This window comes from Podarcis vaucheri (assembly GCF_965113315.1).
Source record: "Podarcis vaucheri genome assembly, chromosome: 7".
NCBI lineage: Eukaryota > Metazoa > Chordata > Lepidosauria > Squamata > Lacertidae > Podarcis > Podarcis vaucheri.
The window spans coordinates 90600920-90614823 of NC_138765.1; the positions used below are offsets into that span (position 1 = coordinate 90600920).

The window sequence follows — 13904 nt, forward strand, 5'->3', positions numbered from 1 at the left end:
CAATTTATTCAGTAATTCACAAAGCGTGACAAAGGAATGCAGTCTTCCCTAAATAATGGCATTGCTCCAAGTAAAGTCCCCTCCCCTCCAGGTCTCCCCTATTCTACGTCACTCCTGCATCGGCTTATCTGACCTGTCTGACTCTGCGCTCTCTGTTTTGCTACCCTCGATGCCCACCTGGCCCCGGAAGGGGGCTGGTCAGGAATCCTTACCAAGGACACTGAGTCTGTCAGCTGTCTCTCCCCTGGTGCTGCTGCTTCTTCTGCTCTTCCTCTCCCAATATTTCTCAGCTTCTCCCCTCTGCAGCCTCTCAGTTATGCCCTTCTGCAAACCACTGTTCTAAATCTATACTGCCCTCCTGTTCTCAGGCTGGTTCAGGAGAAGGGGGGGTCCCCACCATTCCTCCTTAGTCCAGGCCCTGACCAGTAGGAGAGAGTCAGTCCTTGGTATTGTGATCCTGAGCCCTTTAAGGCTGGCACACAGCAACACAAGCAACAGGCAATTCCTGCACTCTTCTCCATCCAAACAAACACTTTTTTTTTTAAAAAAAAGGAAAGTAACCGCTTGTCACTCCCGCATGTGGCTGGCAGGCAGCAAAGCTGAACAATTAGAGCAGTGAGCATGACATATACACCCCTTTCCGAAAACTCCTGTATGGCTAGAGCAGCTGCCTGGCCAGGATGTGGCAAACCAGCCCTGGCACCCCTCCCTGCTTTTCAAAAGCCCCTGCCTACAAGAGAATGTCTCCTGCTCCTTTTTGTTAAGCAGCAAAGCAAAGAGAAGGCAAATGGGAATGACACCTTTCAGGTCTCCCACTTTTTCAAAAGGCAGCCCAAGCAGGGGAAGTGAAATGGCCTCAACACTTCTCCCACCCTTTGGGATGATGCAGAAGGATGCCCAGGCTTCCATCAGAGTTGCCACTGCTGCAAACCGTAGGAAGGAAAAACAAAGAAGCTGTGATCCTACTTCTGCTAATGGTAAGACATGCTGGACATTTTCTCCTCTCCCTGGAGAAATTCAATGAAATCCCACTTTCTCTGCCCATAAATAAGCTGGAGGAGTTTTAAAGACTGTTGCTCAAAGCTCTGTTTCAAATATTCCTGAAGAGGCTTCTGTTGCCATTCTTCAAAATGAACACAAACTAAAGTCTGAAGCGAATATTTTCTTCTCGTTAACTTTTTTTTTTTTTGACACATTAGTACACCAGAACTGCAACATGAAGGAGGCATCTCCTCAGCTTCATCTCTGGCCCCATATCTGCATACATTTGGGAGGCAGATTCCCTGGAGTCACTTGCAAGGAACAGCCCTTGGAGAAGCAGCTGTGTCTTAGCTGGAAGGATTTGTGCATCGAAAAGCCAGGATGGTAAGCAGAATTGTAATAATAATAATAATAATAATAATAATAATAATAATAATAATATGCCACCCATCTGGATTGTCCCAGCCACTCTGAGCGCCTTACAACAAATTATGGTTTTATGTGTTAGTGTATCCAACAGTTTCTTACAATTGGATCTTGTAAAATGCTGGAAAAGTTGCAGTGGAAAGGCAGATTTACACGGATCAGCAGCGAAAGGATAAGGTGCTTGAACGTTTCTCTGTCCTCTTTGACCTTTGGACCATCTACTGTCTGCCCTGCATTCATCCTGTGCCTGCAGACCTTTCATGGTTTCCTGATGGTTTCTTTGGAGCTTTGCAGAGGATTGGTTTGGTTTTTTTTAATAAAAACTAGATTTTAGAAGTAGGCTTCTGAAAACCTTTACAAATCAAGTTAACTAGCATAACATTTCTGAGTGCAGAATTCATTTTTTCTTGGGAGGGGAGTCACAAACACACCCAACACAGATTCTGGGTATTTTGGAGTGGTAATTCTGTGCCATTTTTTAAAAATGCTCAGTCTCTCAGTATTAGCCTCAACACAAGTTTGCAGAGGCCCAGTTTGAGGGCCGGAGTGGGGGCAGTTCAGAGACCTGGGGCAGCAGCTGCGGCTGCCCAGAGGACTCCCAAGGAGAGGGGAGAAGAGAGGAGGCTGAGGGAACCCTCCACAAGGGAGGGGTGAGGGGCTGCCGGCTCTGCAGGCAAGAGGTGACACAACTGGGCTCCTGAGCCCCACAGGAATAATGTAGTTGATCAAGGGAGCTGTGGACTCAAAAAGGTTGAAAACCTCTGCTCTAGCCAATGATCCCAAACTGTCTTTGACGCTGAAAAAAACACACACAAACACAGTATAGCTCAGCTCCTGTTTCTTGGGTAGCTCACTGACAGTGCCAGAATGAGGGTGGTGTAGGCGGTTCCCACACCCAGGTCTCTAAGCTGAGCGGGTGAAACGTATTAATAATAAAACCTATATTTATACGGGTACCTACTCAAAGTTAAACCCTGGGTTATTGAGTTGCTGCAGCTATGACATATCGCACTTGAGAGCATGCACTGAATGGAAGGCAGGAGGCAGAAGGATGCCAAATGAATCTTTGGGGCGCCAAATTTTGTCCTCGCTCAGGGCGCCATATTCCTAAAGTCTGCCCCTGCCACTGAGTGCGATGCCTTTTTGTGCATCTCAATGGAGCTGAAGTTCCTCCTCCTTGTGCTTGTTTTTCAGAAAGATCTCCTCAGCCTGACTGTCCTCTGTTTCAGCCTGGCTTCCTGCTGTGGATTCTGCTTCCAAGAAGTGCATAAAATAAGGGTTAGAAATGGTAAGGCTACAGTGGGTGACTACCTGTTCCTTTTGTTAGGGAGATTGCTGGCCAGTGGTCCTTAAGGGCCCATGTGGGGTGGTCAGTTTACTAAAGACAGTCCTCTATCTGGAGGGGGTCAGGGGCAGTTCTCTAGATGAAGAAGCCCTCTTTTGGAAGCAATGGCTGGTCCAAGATCAGTTCAAAGAAAAATTAGAGCAGGGGCCCTGAAGTTGCTCACCAACAATGAGCACCTAGGAAGCCAACCGGTTAGCCATACATATATATTGCACCTATACATATACAATAGCAGGTGCAAAGTTTGTGCAAATCTGTGCCCTCTGTTAGTAATGTCTTTCCTCTTTTTTGTGATCCATTAGTGGCCACTCATTGATATATCTTTAGAGGAGCAAACTGTTAGATCAGGGGTCAGCAAACCTTTTCAGCCGTGGGCCGGTCCATCGTCCCTCAGACCATGTGGTGGGCCGGACTGTATTTTGAAAAAAAATATGAACAAATTCCTATGCCCCACAAATAACCCAGAGATTCATTTCAAATAAAAGGACACATTCTACTCATGTAAAAAGACGCTGGTTCCTGGACCGTCCACAGGCCGGAGTGAGAAGGCAATTGGGCCGCATCCAGCCCCTGGGCCTTAGGTTGCCTACCCCTGTGTTAGATGGTTTCCTGTTGATAAAGAGATGCCCTTGAATGTGCCAAGGTCAGAGGCAGTGTCCCTCTGAACAGCACTCCACGCCACCCAGTGCAGGCATGGGGGGGGGGGAGCGAGGGGTGAAGGACAAATGAAGCCCACCCAGCCCCCGCCAGAGTGACACCAGCCCCAAGTGGCATGGCTGTTGCACCCCCCTCCCCAGTTCCGAACCTTGTGAGGCTCACACAAGGCTGGGATTGAAGGGCGCATGGTTGCCGCGTCCCCGCACCCCCTCCCTGAGCAGCCTTGCAAAGCTCGGATCGAGGGAGGGCGGCACAAGAAGGGCGCAACAGCCATGGCATGCTGGGGGGCCTGCACTGGGGCACCTGCTTCACACCCCTTCAGAAACCTGCGCCCAGGGCCAGGGCCCCTCTGGCTCTTCAATCTGCAGAGTTCATTTTATTTATTTATTTAGAGAGAGAGCGCGTGCAAGTTTTTAGCATTTGTAGAAACTGAGATCAACATGTCCGCAGATGTATTAATCATTTTATTGCTTGCTGGGGTCCTTTTGGAGAAAGGATGAGATATAAACAAAATAAAAAATAAAATAAAATGATATGCAGGTGCTATTCTCATCATTTTTAAAAAAGTGAAAAGCTTACCTACTCCTACCTTTCAGTTATTTATTTTATTTGGAGTATTTGCTTTGCTCTCATCTCTCTCTTGAAAAAAATCCTATGGACATCAGTAGGAGTTCCTATCTCCAAGTCTCTCTTTTCCCCCATAGATCACTTTATTTTGGTCATTCCATTGCCTGCTGGTAGGTGGAGGGGCTTGGTGGAACCTTGACCAGTTAGGCAAGAGCGGGAGATGGATGAGGTCCCCCCTGCACAATTCTTTAAGGTGCCAGATATTATCCCCATGTCTCTTTGTGACTATGGCCTGGTTCAGATGCTCAGTGGCCCTGGCAGGATTGCCTGTGTCTGAGGCCACTGCCATTTGCACATGCTCACATCATCTTAGAAACATGGCTCTGTGAATGCAACTGCATATCTCAGCCCCACGGAGGCCTGAGGATTCTCCTCATGAGGCTCCATGCTCCCTCACATGGGGCAAACAAAGGAGCATGTGAGATATTTGTGCAACAGGCATCATTTTGAATACAGTTATCTTGTGTCTGGTTTCCCTGTTTGATGCTAACATGATAAAAAAGCAACAACAGCTCCATAAAGGAAGCAGCGGAAAGTTTCTTTCTTGTTTCCTTTTCAAACAAAGAAGCTTGTCTTATTTCTCTAGCAAGTGTCCTTCATGCATTCCATGGCAGTATCTGTTTCACAGGTTAAGCCTGGGAATGTGAGAGCTATTATGTAGATTCCTGGTGACATAAGCCTTCTTTCATGAAACCCATTTCCCTTGCCTTAAAATTCCCTGGTGTCCAGGGGATCCCCGACACTGAGAGCATGTTATATATAAAAAATAGCTAGTAAATCATTGCATCACATAGCAAGGAAGTGTATACGCTGTGTTTAGAACCCCACAACCTGATTCCCTTTTGCCTATCAGGTGTTTAGTGGGGTGCATCTGAAAGGGGGAAAAGGTTTGACTTTGTGCAAAGTGTGCAATTACCGTACATTTCCTGGGTAATTACATTTCCTGGGTTTCATTGATACTTGGAGATTGATGCTATTGCCAAGGAGATTGGTGGGATTTCTTCTCCCCCACCCCAGGTGAACTCCTGCATCCAAGTGAGTGTACGGATATATATGACGGGAGCCAGCATCCATTGGGAACTGCCTGGAATACAGCTGAGTGCATGCGATGTGAATGCAAGGAAGGAGGAATGGAATGCTGTGCCAGGTAGGCAAAAACCCTGAGTGGGATTGGATTCATTCACCCTTTTGAAAGTAGGGTATTAGGAGTGGAAGCAGCAGCCCCTCTCTCCCGCTGCACATAGGGCAGGGCCTTTAGAAGTGGGAGATCAACAGTAGGTAGCTCCAGAACCAGCTAATTTTAGCTTTGCCTCCATGTTGCTTCCTGCTGAGTTTTGCTGAGACGAAGGAGGAGGAAGCTGCCAAGGCAGTGCCACCCCTGGACTGATTTGCAAGTAGGCAGGCAGGTTTGGTCAGACTGAGGTGGGTGGGTCAGGGCATTTGCCCTAATGGACCAGCCTCCACCAGGCAGGGCAAAGAGCAGTTGGAAGGAGAGCTTGTAGCCTCTGTAGGCGGGTGGAGATTTCTGCCATCATTTGAGAGGGTAGCACATGCCCAGCTCTGACGATAATTCTGCATATGGATCCAAACAGTTCCTTCCTTAGTATTCCTCAAAAAAGAAACAACAAGCCCTGATACCCTCAGCATCATAGGAAGCTGCCTTATACAGAGTCAGACCATCGGTCCATTTACAGGGCTCAGCACTGTCTGCTGTGACTGGCACTGGCTTTGCAGGGTTTCAGGCGGGGGCCCAGGTAGGCTGGCCCTCCCTGGAGAACCCCACAACCTCTTTTAGTGCTCAGCTCTGCTCCAGAAAGTACAAAGAGGGGTCTGAGCACAGTGCAGAGTCACTTTGCCTCACCATTGCAGGATAGTCCCTAGCCCTAAGCTAGTTGGGACTGTGTAGTTGACCGCCAACACTATGAATTGGAACCAGAAACAAACTGGAAGCCAATGCAACTGATGTAAGACCAGTATAACATGGTCTTAAAGACATACAGTACACCAGAAAGCAAAGCAACTGTTGCCTTTTGTCCAAAGCTGCAGTTTCTGAACATTCTCCCAGGGCAGCTCCAGGGAAAGCATGTTGTAGTCATTGAGCCAGGAGATGATGAGGTGATACAGGAATGAATGCAGGTGGTACATCAGCTGCAGGTGGGCAAAATGCTCCTGGGCACACCAGCCACCCAGGCATGCAGGAGCATTGCCGAATCCAGGAGCACTCCCCAAACTCTCTTGATAGACAGGGATGGGGAACTTTAAGATTGGGGGTCAAATGTGACCCTGCAGTTCTCTCTTTCTTACCCTCAGGACCCTGGCAAGGCTCATCCTGGTCATGTCCTGTACTCCTTTCAAGTGATGTTGCCTCTCTGAAATGGGACTTTGTTGTCTGGAAAGAGAAAAGTTCTGGCTTCTGCCTGGCTGGAACATAGCCTGTGATACAAAAGAAAGAGCCCCACCCTTTGCTCTGCGCACTTTAGCCACCACTAACTTGTGCCCCTCCCCAAGTTGCCCATTGGGGAATGCAGCCCTCAACTTGAAAAGGATTCTTCACCCTGTTGTAAATCCTTATTAAGTATCTTTATGAAAAGGTGGTCCATAAATGATTTAAAAATAGTTTTTTTTCTTTTTCTTTTCAGATATGGTGGCATTCTAGATGTTGTAGGATGCAAAGCAGTGATTGATCCAGAAACGTGCCAGTATAAGTTATATAAGCTTGATGACCCCACAACGCTGTGTGCCTATTAATTTCCAGAGGGTCCTGGCAGTGTCCTCCCTGGGAGTTCACTCTCTTTTGAGGTGGCCTCTGGACAGACCCACTTTGGGGACTGTTTTAAGCCTCACCTTCCATGTGTCTCACCTGCCGAACAGCGAAACAAGGGACCGGCTTGAATTTCATATTAACTTAATGCTTGCTAAATGCTAAAACAACAGCAGCAGATTCTCACTCCCAGTAGAGAACATAAGTGATCTTCAGTTGTGGGGATGGCTTTCAACCCAAGAGCCACATCCCCTCCACACAGGGCCAGTGGGGGGGGGCAGAGGGACAAAGTTGGTGCAGCAATAGATGTGAACCTGACCTTTGTACCACAGGCTACATTCCAGTTCCACAAATCTAGGGTGTCTCCCCCATCTTCCCCACATATCTCTCTGAACAATACGGTTCAGAATCACATTCTTGCAGATCAAAGCATTTGAGGAGGGGGCAGAGCAGGGCCAGAGAGGGTGTGGCCTGAGAAGGAGACAGGATTCGGGGAGATCCTGACATGGGATGGATAGCGAGGCCTCCAGGGTTGCCTGGATCCCCCAGGCCTGCAGACCCACCACCACCACCACCTAAGGAACACTGACACCATTGGTTACCAGATATGAAGAAGAAGAAGAAGAAGAAGAGTTTGGATTTGATATCCCGCCTTTCACTCCCCTTCAGGAGTCTCAAAGCAGCTAACATTCTCCTTTCCCTTCCTCCCCCACAACAAACACTCTGTGAGGTGAGTGGGGCTGGGAGACTTCACAGAAGTGTGACTGGCCCAAGGTCACCCAGCAGCTGCATGTGGAGGAGCGGAGACTTTATCACAGAAGAACATCTTGGAAACATTTTCAACTACAGTAGTCTGACTAGGAAAAACTGGCAGGGACATGTTAGGATACCTACAGCAAGTTCCTTTGCATGTTTACTTTGAAGTAAGTCCCCTCTGTTCCTTGTGGTGGAAGTGAAGAGAGTTGGACCTGGTTTCACAGCTCTCTGTGCAGAAGAGCACATTCCTCTGTGGCCTACCCTCATGCCCGATGCCCTCCTGTTTCTTTGCTACCGGAATAAAACAACTTGATTTGTAATTCAAGGCAGCCTTCACAACCTCCAATCTGTGTTGTAGTTAGCAATAAATATGGAGGAGGCAGTGGCATAGCGTGGGGGGTGCAGGGGGGGGCGGCCGCACCGGGCGCAACATCTGGGGGTTAGGGTTAGGGGGCGCAAATCCACAGGTTAGGGGGCGCAAATCCACGGGTTAGGGGGCGCAAATTACTTGCCTTGCCCCGGGTGCTGACAACCCACGCTACGCCACTGGGAGGAGGGGAAGTCAGGTAAAAGCCAAACTTGCTCTGTTGTTTCAGCTGTAGCAGGAGAATGAAAGCAAATCCCCACCCTATAGTTAAAGCACATTCAATGCACACAGCTGCCCCCCCCCAAGAATCCTGGGAACTGTACCCCCCCCCTCACAGAGCTATACAGTAGGACATTGGAAAAGAAGCAAAGAAAATAAAGGGACTGTCTGGATGCTGTTATGTTTCTCATTTCTATAGTGAACGAATAAAAGCTAATCTTCACACTGCTCTCCATTGATATCTTTTCTTTAAAATGTTACTGTCATTTGATAGTTTCATCACTGCAGCTATTTTCCATGCTGTTTATTCCATGAATAATCAAGAGTCACACCAAACATATTTTAGTTGCACACAATAATTTGTGGATTTTAATTCATTACATTTATCCATTAATCCATATCCTTGTCTTTCAAAATATCCAGATTGCATGCTTCAGGATGAAGAAGCAGTTAGAAATAGTGGCATATGAAGGGCAGAGCAATCCTCCCCTCCCCATCCTAATACCCAACCCAGTGCTTTCAGGGGTTAGGATTCAGTGCAGCTGCTCCTCCCCTTCACTGGGATCCCCTGGGCTGTGCCAGCAGGGGAGGGGGCACCTTCAAAGAGGTGCCAATCTGCCAAAAGTGTGGAAGAGTGCATGCAACCCCTGGCAACAGCTGCTGCAAAATGGGGCAGGTCAGGTGATGGATCAACTGCATACAAGTTGTGTCCATTTCCTGGGCAGGAGCCCAATCCAGACTGGATGAACCAAGGAACTGGTGCAGTGAAAAGGGAATAATATATATACACCTCCTTCTCTCTCTTTCTCTTTCTCTCTCTCCCTCTCTCCTTCTGCTGTAGATGTAGTTTAGCAGGGGGCAGCAAGATTTATCTTGCCTGGGCCGGATTGGTCCCACAGAGATCCCTCCATGGGCTGGATTTTGTGTGTGTGAGCACGTGTGCCCGCAATTTTCAGCACTGCGGAAGTGAGTCCCTGCATCGCGCTGTGCCAGTTTAGTGCAGCGTGCAAGCAAGCGACTCAGTTTGGGGACGGCTCGGGGGCTGGTCAAACGACCTCTGTGGGCCGCCTCTGGCCCATGGGCCTTAGGTTGCTGACCCCTGTAGTGGAGAATCCTCCACTGCTTGCCTTCCTGGTTAGACAGGAAATGCATTGTAAATGCAAACGCATCTGCAAATGTTGTAGAGCTGTAGAAGAAGAAGAAGAAGAAGAAGAAGAAGAAGAAGAAGAAGAAGAAGAAGAAGAAGAGTTTGGATTTGATATCCCGCCTTTCACTCCCCTTCAGGAGTCTCAAAGCGGCTAACATTCTCCTTTCCCTTCCTCCCCCACAACAAACACTCTGTGAGGTGAGTGGGGCTGAGAGACTTCACAGAAGTGTGACTGGCCCAAGGTCACCCAGCAGCTGCATGTGGAGGAGCGGAGACACGAACCCGGTTTCCCAGATTACGTGACTACCGCTCTTAACCACTACACCACACTGGCTCCACACTGTAGTGAACAAAACTGAGAGGCAGTGTTTAAAACTGGGATTAGGATCATGAAAGACGATAATCTGTTTTTTTTTGGTAGCCTTCCAAACACTGCCCTGGGACAACAGGAATTCTACCCTGAGGAAAGTGTTGCCAAACAAAGTGAATTTGCACAACCCCCTTTCTAAAATCTGGCTTTTCAAGGAGGGGTGTTGGTGCCAGATCCTTGACTAGAACGGATGGACTGGGAGTCAGAGAGGACAGGGAATGTTTCTGAAGCCCATTTTGGCAAGACCAAATATAGTTGCATCGTCACAACAATCTTCACAGCATTTCCATAGAGAACAGATTAAAGATTTGGATATCTGGCCTTCCTGAAACACAAAAGCATTAGTTGACTTTCTAGTTTTGCTGTGCAGATGGAAAGTCTTCATGGTGAGAAATGGCTCCTAAAGAAAAGGAGTGTTCTATGGTAATGGCAGCAAGGAATCTACATTTATAAAAGGAGGAAAAGCCAAATGAAGGGCAGAGGTTGGATGGCCATCTGTCTTGGGTGCTTTAGTTGAGATTCCTGTGATATCATTCTTATTAGTGGATGCAGAGGCCAATAAAGAAGATGCCTACAGAGGCCTCCGCTGCCAACTGATGGTGCCCTTCTCTCAACCCCTTCACTTACCTGAAAGAGAGAGAGAGAGAAGCCATTCCTGCATGCATAGAATAGTCCAGGGGTCAGCAACCCGCGGCTCCAGAGCCACATGTGGCTCTTTTACACCTTTGCCGCGGCTCCGGGGCGGATACTAGCGAGGGGAGGAGGCGCATTGTGCGCCCCGACACTCCCCACTGTGGCGGGCGCTGTACTGGCTATGACGTCACATGGGGGCGGTGCACGCGTTAGTCACGCACCGTCCCGACGTCACCTTCCCGCCCGCTGTCAGATCGGAGAGCAGCGGCACGCATGTTTGTGGCTCCCAGTTTTTTTTCCTTCGGAAACGGGTCCAAGTGGCTCTTTTTGTCTTAAAGGTTGCAGACCCCTGGAATAGTCTCAGCAGGGGTGATGGCCAGTTTCCTGAGAATGGAAATCAGTTTCGTATTATGGCATCACCATTGTCACTTAAGCTTCTGAAGGCTTCAAATACAGTGGTACCTCTGGATGCGAACGGGATCCGTTCCAGAGCCCCGTTCGCATCCAGAGCAGAATGCAACCCGCGTCTGCGCGTGCGCGGGTCGTGATTCACCGCTTCCGCACATGACGTCATTTTGAGCATCTGTGCATGCGCGAGTAGCACAACCCGGAAGTAACCTATTCTGTTACTTCCGGGTCACTGCGGAGCGCAACCCGAAAATGCTCAACCCAAAACTACTTCAACCCGAGGTATCACTGTAATAAGAATTTGCAAGATCATAACAGGTGATTTCTCATCCTCTCGGAAAAGCAGAAGTTTCAGAAATAAGAAGCGGCTGAGATACAGTGCAATGACATGTACAAGACACACACTGTCTGAGGTTGCTCACGCATGCCATGCAGGTACATGGGAGGGGTCCTGGTGGGGTCCATCGCTCACTGATAGAGCACCTCCTTTGGGGGGAAGGTCTGCAGCTCAGCACCAGAGGGCACATCTGTCCATTTCATTTCCCCTCAGGTTCTCATTTTCCTAAGCCTCAATTTCGTCTTCCACATGTTAGGGAGATTGCTGGTTACTTAATGGCCTAGGTAGGCTGGTCAGTTTACTGAGGACAGTCCTCTATTCTGCCCACAAGGCTCTATGCTATGGTTACCAGACGTCCCCATTTCCCGGGGACAGTCCCCGGATATACAAATCTGTCCCCGGACAAAATCTGTCCCCAGAATGTCCCCGGATTTCATTTAATCTCCCTGGATTTATATTTTAAGTGTTGTAGATTTATTAGTAGGGAATGAATGTTGTGTGATTAATTCAACGGCACAAGACACATCATATGGGGACTTCCAGCGAGGCAAAATGGCGGGCACCATGGCAGCAAGTAGCTCCTGAAGCCAGCCAGAGCCAACTGCACTACCAGGCTGGCAGACTGCTGCTGCGGCCGCCACTGCCAAGGGGGAAGTGGGGGTGCCTGGCACATCAAGTGGGGGGACCGCTGACACCCCCCCTGTGACCCAAATCAAGCCAGGTGCAAGAGTGTGTGGCCAACTGCCCAGTGGAGCTCTGGTGCCAGGAAAACCCTGGAGCCGACGCAGGGAGAAGGAGGAGCAGAGAAGGAGAAGGAAGAGAGAGAAAGAGGAAGGAGAAAAAAGAGAGGAGCCCCGACCTTGCCGCGCCACTGCTGCCTCTCAGGAGGAAAGGTAGGAGAGCACCGGAAGGGCAAGGACACGTGGCCAAGCCCAGGTCCGACCCGAGCCTACTCCACGGCAGCTAGCACTCCAGAGTAAGGTCGCATGACAGAGGAGACCACAGAAGAGAAGATATCTTAATATTTTATTTTTCCCCCAAAATGAATTTTTATTGGTTTATCATTATATATACATATAAACAAATACAAAATATAATACATAAATTACATGTGTCATATCCAGTCCATGAATCATACATATATTACATAGTTGTTTTAAGCTCCACTGAGCCTTAGACTTCCATCCACTCCTTTGGTAAGTATCAAATAAATTCTGGAATCACATATTTTCTCTCCTTTACTTATTAGCCGTTCGCTGTTAGAGTTATTCCAGTCCCGCCAGTGTTGTCAAAGTTCTACAATTAGTTCTTATATACGTCAAATATTTATTCCAGTTGTCATGAAATTTTTGTTTGTCCTGATCCCTTAATCTTCCTGTTATTTTAGCTAGCTCAGCATAGTTTATCATCTTGACTTGCCAGTCACTTATAGTAGGTATTACCTCCATTTTCCAGTTTTGTGCTAACATGGATATCTTAATTTTTAAATAACTTTTTAAAAATATATTTTCTCTCTTTTTTAAAAAAAAGTTTCCCTTGATTCTTTGAAAAAAATCTGGTAACCTTACTCTATCCACCCTTGCAAGCGGCAGATTTAGGAGCAAGTGAGGCTTTTTTACAAGCACCAACCATCTTGAATACTGTAATAGATCTGTGGTGCTAAATGTTTAGGTACAGTAGTACCTTGGTTTTCGAATGTAATCCATTCCAGAAGACCTTCGAGTTCTGAAACATTTGAAAACCGAAAACACAATAGCCGACAGCTAGGCCTCGGGATCTTGCACTCGGCGGAAGTCACGTGGCATGTTCGACTTCCGAGGCGTGTTCGAAAACTGAAGCATTTATTTCTGGGTTTACGGCATTCAAAAACCAAAATGTCTGTTAACAGAGAAGTTCGAAAACTGAGGTACCACTGTATAGTAAATATCAGGATTTAATTAGAACTTCTTTGTTATAACTGGAAAATGTTATAAGACAGCTTCAATGTGTCTTAGAAAGGAGGCTATGCAAGGGTTTAATTAGTGTTTATGTGTAAAGACTGTGTGTCAGACTTTGAGATCCATGGATATTGGAATGTGTATACCTACCTCTGTGTATCAGCAATTAGCATGTGAAGAGTTAATTAATCTATGTAAATGTCCTAAGTGTGTACCAGTCTGTAATCCTACTCCATCAACAAGTGTTGACGAATTCAGGGGAACTCCTTTGTTACGTGACACCTGCGGGGATTACTCATTAGTAATCTTGGCCCTGTTGCCATATGTAAGGTGAGCATTCCACTTCTCATTATATGTGGTACATTTATGGCACCAAAATTGTGTCCCTGGGTCTTCAGTTTCTCATCTTGCTAATGACACTGTAATCTCTGCATTGTGCAGAGGTCTACCAAATATTCTGGAAGAACAAGAACCAGGGATTTTCCTTGTTCTTGTTTAACTCATGTTTAGCCAATGTTTAACTCATACTGCCCAGAAAATTTTCTGGAGATTGTGTTGCTCAAGGTGGCTGATGTCTAGTCAAAGTCATAATTCCTGTGTGCTCCTTCAAAAAAAAGAGTAAGCCATTTACAAGGGGTATTCATTCTCTTTGGAAGATTCCCAAATTGAAGTGAGCCAATTGGGAGAGTCAGAAGCTGCCAAAAGGGAAGGGGGTTCCCCTCTGAATCGGACTGTGCTGCATTCCAGAAGGTTTACATTCCCCAAAATTTAAGACCTATTTGCAGTTTTCTCAAATGAAAACAACACTCTCCTCCTATGTTCTCCATAGAATCATAGAATCATAGAGTTGGAAGAGACCACAAGGGCCATCGAGTCCAACCCCCTGCCAAGCAGGAAACACCATCAGAGCACTCCTGACATATGGTTGTCAAG

The 13904-nt window shown here is 47.5% G+C and overlaps 3 long non-coding RNA genes across 3 annotated transcripts in view; all 3 read left to right on the plus strand.

Annotated features, from left to right (window-relative positions):
• Window positions 1-13904, plus strand: part of LOC309536499 — a 70176-nt gene that overhangs the window by 27783 nt on the left and 28489 nt on the right. The window lies entirely within an intron of this gene.
• Window positions 823-7414, plus strand: LOC309536492. The gene is made up of 5 exons (XR_014221520.1): window positions 823-977; window positions 1200-1365; window positions 2602-2695; window positions 5054-5183; window positions 6676-7414. It is a non-coding gene; the product is annotated as an uncharacterized lncRNA (long non-coding RNA).
• On the plus strand, window positions 7608-8362 carry LOC309537538. Its single transcript, XR_014221961.1, has 2 exons — window positions 7608-7932; window positions 8110-8362. It is a non-coding gene; the product is annotated as an uncharacterized lncRNA (long non-coding RNA).